Source organism: Perognathus longimembris, chromosome 6 (genome assembly GCF_023159225.1).
Source record: "Perognathus longimembris pacificus isolate PPM17 chromosome 6, ASM2315922v1, whole genome shotgun sequence".
In the NCBI taxonomy this organism is placed as follows: domain Eukaryota; kingdom Metazoa; phylum Chordata; class Mammalia; order Rodentia; family Heteromyidae; genus Perognathus; species Perognathus longimembris.
The window spans coordinates 12,645,662-12,651,297 of NC_063166.1; the positions used below are offsets into that span (position 1 = coordinate 12,645,662).

General features: G+C 50.4%; 1 long non-coding RNA gene across 1 annotated transcript; it reads right to left on the minus strand.

The window, feature by feature from the left end:
• Window positions 1-202: 202 nt before the first annotated feature.
• Window positions 203-3,907, minus strand: LOC125353991. The gene is made up of 3 exons (XR_007211388.1): window positions 3,895-3,907; window positions 1,999-2,001; window positions 203-287 (listed from the first exon to the last, which is right to left on the minus strand). It is a non-coding gene; the product is annotated as an uncharacterized LOC125353991 (long non-coding RNA).
• Between the last annotated feature and the right edge of the window lie 1,729 nt (window positions 3,908-5,636).

A 5,636-nucleotide genomic window follows, 5' to 3' on the forward strand; every position in this document is an offset into this window, starting at 1 on the left:
GGAATTAAGATGAACAGCATTATAGATGTCACTAAGCCTTCTTTTATTACAATGAGGAACACACAGGCCTGGTTGGTGTGGTAAACTAGCTGCTTGGTGTTCTTTCCAGCTTTGTATCCAACACTGCTTTCATTACGTGGGGAACAGATATATTAGACAGCAACAATTTGCAATTTAGTTTTATTTAACTAAAAGGTGACCATTTGAAGAACCTTGACATAAACAGACACTTAAATGAAACTTGGTTCAGCTATTATTTAGTTTGATATTAGTGTATTAACTTTGACCTTGGGAAAAATCTTTAGATCCGTTTTTAAATCACAAACAACTTAATTACATACCAATTTTATTAATGTTTTATAAGCTCTATCCTATGAAACTCAAGACATACTCATACTATCTGCTACTTTTTTGAACATTTTGAGGTCTTAGTCTTTCCTCTTTTTTCTCCCCCTGGAACTAACATTTAAGATAAATTTTACTCTCCAAATCCTTTTTTGTTTTTTGCCAGTCCTGGGACCTGAACTCAGGGCCTGAGCACTGCCCCTGGCTTCTTTTTGCTCAAGGCTGGCACTCTACCCCTTGAGCCACAGCGCCACTTCTGGCTTTTTCTAAATATGTGGTGCTGAGGAATCGAACCCAGGGCTCGTCCATATCTCCTTAATTTTCCCTTGAAGTCTCCTTTGTTAGTTCCCAAAGCTAATAGGCTGATTACCATTTTCCCTAGGGACATAGTAGTTGACAGCAGACTTCACTTTTTAAAACTAGTGTTTTTAGATGAGTGTAACACTCGCTTTGGAAAAACAAAGACAAAAGAAAACTTTTGCCAACAGTTTTCTTGGAAAAATGTAGTCGAGTTAAGGTGCAGGGCTTCACATTAGCCTATGAATTGACCTTTGAACACTCCCTGAGGAGCTCTTAATCTGTTTAAGATTTAAGGAGTAGGTGAGGTACCCCAAGGGAGGATTCCTTCCAGCCCCTACCTAGAGGGGAAAGCGTGGAGGCTTTGGAGTGTAAATCTGCAGTGCCCCCACCCCACCTCATTAGGCCCCATTCCCAGGGTACTGGGGACACACTTAACCCTGCCTGTGAGGATTCCTCTGCCACTTTACACTCAATCTCCCTTGGAGATCGTCGTGCACCCCTGAGAAAAGCTGGAACTCCCCCATCTATGGGGACCCTCCCAAGAACTGGGATGACTGGGTTCCCTATTGCGAAAAGGGAATGAGAATTCAGTCTTCCCCAGGGCCAGGGGCCCTTTTAGAAAAATTCTTCATCGTGGTCTATGACTGTGGATTTGGAACTCCTGGTGGAGCCACTCATAGTTTCACACTTTACTCACACATTTACACACAGGTTCAAACAGCTCCTCCCCCCTTTGGGAGTGCCCTGAAGAGGGGATGGTTATGGGGTGCCTCAGACCCTCGAGGCAGCATCCGAGCTCCCCTTTGGTCCATATGGGGCCGGCTTGACCTGAACAGACCCCTGTCTTACCTGCTCCTGGTTCCCAGCTCCTGGGTTCTGTTGACACAGCAAGAGTAGGCAGGGGGACCCCTCCCAGCCCAAGGCGCCAGCAAAGACACTGGGCTGCTTTTGATAAATAGGAACTTTATTTGGGGCCAGTCGTGTCCTTTGTGATAGACCATTTGAGAGTCCACACAAGTCCCCCTTGTCTGACCATCTTCTAATTGTGATGGGCTAAGGAAGATAGCACAAGGTATGAATTTGGTGCTGGCAGAGAGGGAGAAAGGGCCAAGAAAGGACTGGGCAGATTCCGGTGGGTCAAGGAGCGGCTCCCCACCCCAAATCTTGTAATTCTAGGCATTGTTCCAATCTCAGGAAATAGCTGTAGTCAGTCAGTGAAGCAGATACCTGCAGAAATTTCAGAAAAACTGAATTTGGGGAGGAGGTTGCTGGGGGTGGGGGGCATCTCCTTGATGCCAGCTACTGCCTGGAGCCCTGCAGGTGTTGGCTAAATGTTTGTGGATTAAGCTGAACCATCTGTGTGGTTAATCGGCCTGGTTCCCATCAATACAAGGTGGGTGTTTCTGCCTGGCGGTGGGGCCCAGCCAGTTTTCCATGCAGAAACGCTGTGGAGAAAGAGAGATCTGCTTATGCAAGCTTTGCTGGTAATTGTCACAGTGACCTTAAAGACTGGAGATGATACTGCTGTCCGGGGGAGGAGAAGGAAGAGGAGGAGGAGGAGAAGAAATAATAACATAATACAAATAGCAGCTGCTGTTTGTTGCATACATTGGATGGAGTGGCTGCAGGCACCAAGCAGAAGCCGGCTGCTCAAGTCTGCATTCCAGCTGCTCCCACCAGCTCAGCCCTGGGCTAGGCTGCCTCGATTTCCTCATGCAAAAAGGGAATAGCAAAGGTACCCACGACATACATCCTTGAATGCGTGGAAAACCTTTGGAGCAGGGCCTGGTGGAGGAGGATGGGAGCTGTTAAGTGGTGCAGTGTGGGGTAAAAGGGTCTTGCCTCACACCTGTCTAGGAAGCAAGTTCATTAGTGGATCTTCCTCAAAGCCCAAAGAGAAGTCATGGAGCTGAGATTGCACAGCTGGGAGCAGCAGCCTTTTGAAATAGAGACTCTGATCCTGAAACTGGAGAAAAGAGGGGGAGCTCATGCCACACTGCCCCTCTTACACAGGAGCACCGAGGTTCTTGCTGTGTGCCCAGCCCTTCCTGGGCCTGGAGAGTGGATGCGATGTAGGCTGGTGTCGATCACAGGGCATCCCTCTTGGACAACTGGGATGTCTTCCTCGAGGGGAGAGCACAGGGCTGAATGCTAAATATACTTTCAGGGGTATGATATCTCTTTTTAAAATATAATTTTATTATTATTAAGGTGTTGTACAGAGGGGTTACTGCTTCATAAGTCAGGTAATGAGTTCATTTCTTTGGAGGGGGTATAATTTTCAGGCAATAAAATACACTCATTTTCAGTGGGCAGCTCTGTGAGTAGAGGGGTGTGTGTGTGTGTGTGTGTGTGTGTGTGTGTGTGTGTGTATGTAGGCATGTGCTAATCCACTAAGAAGTTCTCTCACCCCCAAATTCCTCATGCTCCTTTTCATCCAAGTATCTCCTAGCTCCCACCCCAGACTCTGTGAGGGAGCTTTCAAAGACCAGCAGGGGGGAAAGGCAGGAGCTAGCAGGGAAGGCCAGAACCCTGGAGGTGTAGGAAGCCACTGGAACTACTTACTCTTGGACTCAGAGGAGCAAAGCCGAGCAGCAGCTAACGTCGGAGCTGCACAGAGGGGCAGCACAGACATCTGGTGCTCCTGGAAGGAGCTGGAAATTCTTTCTCTGACCAAGGATCACCAGCCCACCTGCCAAAGAAAGCAAACGTGAGAAGGAACCCAGGGATGCAGGCCAGGTATGATAGAAAAGCAGAGCAAGTCCAGGGGTGGTGCTGCGTGTGGAGCAGTCGGTGGCCGTGCTGACGGCGGCCGGCGGGGGCCCACGGGCTCCACGGAGCCTCTTTGCACTCTGCCTGCAGATGTAGACCCAATGAGACCAGATATGCCTCTTTTTTTTTTTTTTTTGGCTCTTCAAGCCACAAGTATAATTTCCTGACTGCAGGAAGCCGTGTGTAATTGCTTCATTTTAAAAGATGAAATTTATTTAAATTTCCCTGAGATCCAGGGGAAGTCAGTGCTAAGGATGCCCTGACACATCCCAGCGATGGGCTGCGCTCCACATGGGGGTGAAGGTGGCTCTGCTATAGATGGTAGAGACTTTAACCAGGAAAGACACAAGCGAAGCTTATGTGTACCAACGGGCTTTTAGCAGCTGCAAAAGTAACGGATGGAGGGATCTGCACGGCAGCTGGGCGGATGCTGGCATACTCCAGGCAGGAGACAACTAAGATATGAACAACAGGGACAGCGGAGAAAAAGACAGGGATGAGGGGGACTGGGTTCAAATGGGGGAAGGTACACGCAGCCCAATCAGCTGGGCCTGGGGCCTGCTGCCCTCTCCCACGTACATGGGGCCCTGCATCTTCACGAGCCCTGTCCTGGGACCGCTTTATGTGGCACTACTGTCCAGGTTCATGATACTAGCAGGTATGGGATACATGGGGCAGAGTGTAACTCCCGAAGAGCAGGGACAATGCCTCCCCCCCCCTTGTCAGGATGATTCTACTGTGCACGGCGTCTGACTCACACCTGACCTGCTACAGACAGTAGACACTAGACCCAGACAAGGCACCTGCCTCCTGTCAAACACAGCAGGACGGTGGTGGGCGGCGGGGGGGGGGGGGTGGAGAGAGTAAAGGAGGGTGAGACAGTGTTTCAAACTAGATGGGGCCCTTCCCCTGGTGGGTCAAGAAGGAAAAGTACCTACACTTATGCCAGGACCTTGAAGGTTTCTGTAAGCAGGAGAGTCGATGGCAAAGGTGAGCAGCGGACTGCCCTGGGCCTTAAACTGCTAGGGGCAACACATGCGTAGTGGGGTTCTAAGTACCACGGCTCCTTGGTGCTCCAGATAGGGACCCAAGCTGAGGTCACACCCCTGGAGAACTTCTGCTGTCCATGGTCACGTTTACTTTCTTTGCCGTCCACCGGTTCACCAGCCCCTGCCTGCCCCCTCCACTCTGGTCAGTTTTGCTCCATGCAGCAACTTCTGGCACAGCCACCGCTTTCTGTCCTTATTGTCACCCTCCCTGCTACTGTTACAAGTTAGCTATCCTAACCACAGAGGGAGGGGAGGGAGGGGTCTCCCAGGAGAGGGGGGTCCCCTAGTTGAGCAGCTTGTTTATAAGCCAAACGGGGAAGGGACAGTGATGTCCTCACCAATCACAGAAATCCCCTCCTGTTGGCACCAGTCAGGGTTCCATTCCTTAGGCAAACAATGAATTAGGTTTATGCCAAGCATGGGTCTTCTATTGGGCAAAAGAAGTTCTCTCCCTCTGGCTGGGATGGAAACCATGGTTCTGTAGCAAAAAGTCCAGTCAGGTGCAGCACCTTCCAAAGCTGCTTTGGGTGCTGGGATCTTGCTTTGGGTGTTTAAGAAGTAGGCCATCGGGCTGCCCAGCTGGCAAAGGATCTAGGAGCTGTCACTCAGAGAGCTGTCTCCCAATCGCTGACATCTCAGCATATTTAAAGAGAAAACCAACTTTTAGAAGGCTGCCCACAACAAAGGCTTCCCAGTAACAGTGCTTTAACAGTATTTAGCTGTACGCTAATAAGCTTTAACTTTTGCCCTCGTGTCTGGAGAGGATCTGTTTCAGCGGGTGGGTGTTGGGGGTAATTCCAGAGAAGGTGACTTGAGGAACAAAGCCACAGGCACGCGTGGGGGGTGGGGGGAATGCCAAGGAGGGCGTGTGGCTGTAGACACAGGTAAACTACAAGGGAGGCTGGAGTGGTTGGAACTCTGAGGCGGCTACTTCAGGGTTTAGAGCGAAGCAATGCACGATCTGCCTTCGGGCCTCCACTGCTGCACAACATTGTGGAGTACAGGAGTGAGGCGCAGGCAGGCGTTCTCAGGCCAGGTGGTGACAGTTCTGTCATAACCTCTGCCAAGAGGGCCCAGAGCCAGAGGACCAGCACAGGAACAGTGCAGGGGTGTGGGGGGTGTGGGGAAAGGGGGGGGCGCCAGGCAAACGGGAAGTTACAGCTGCCTTTT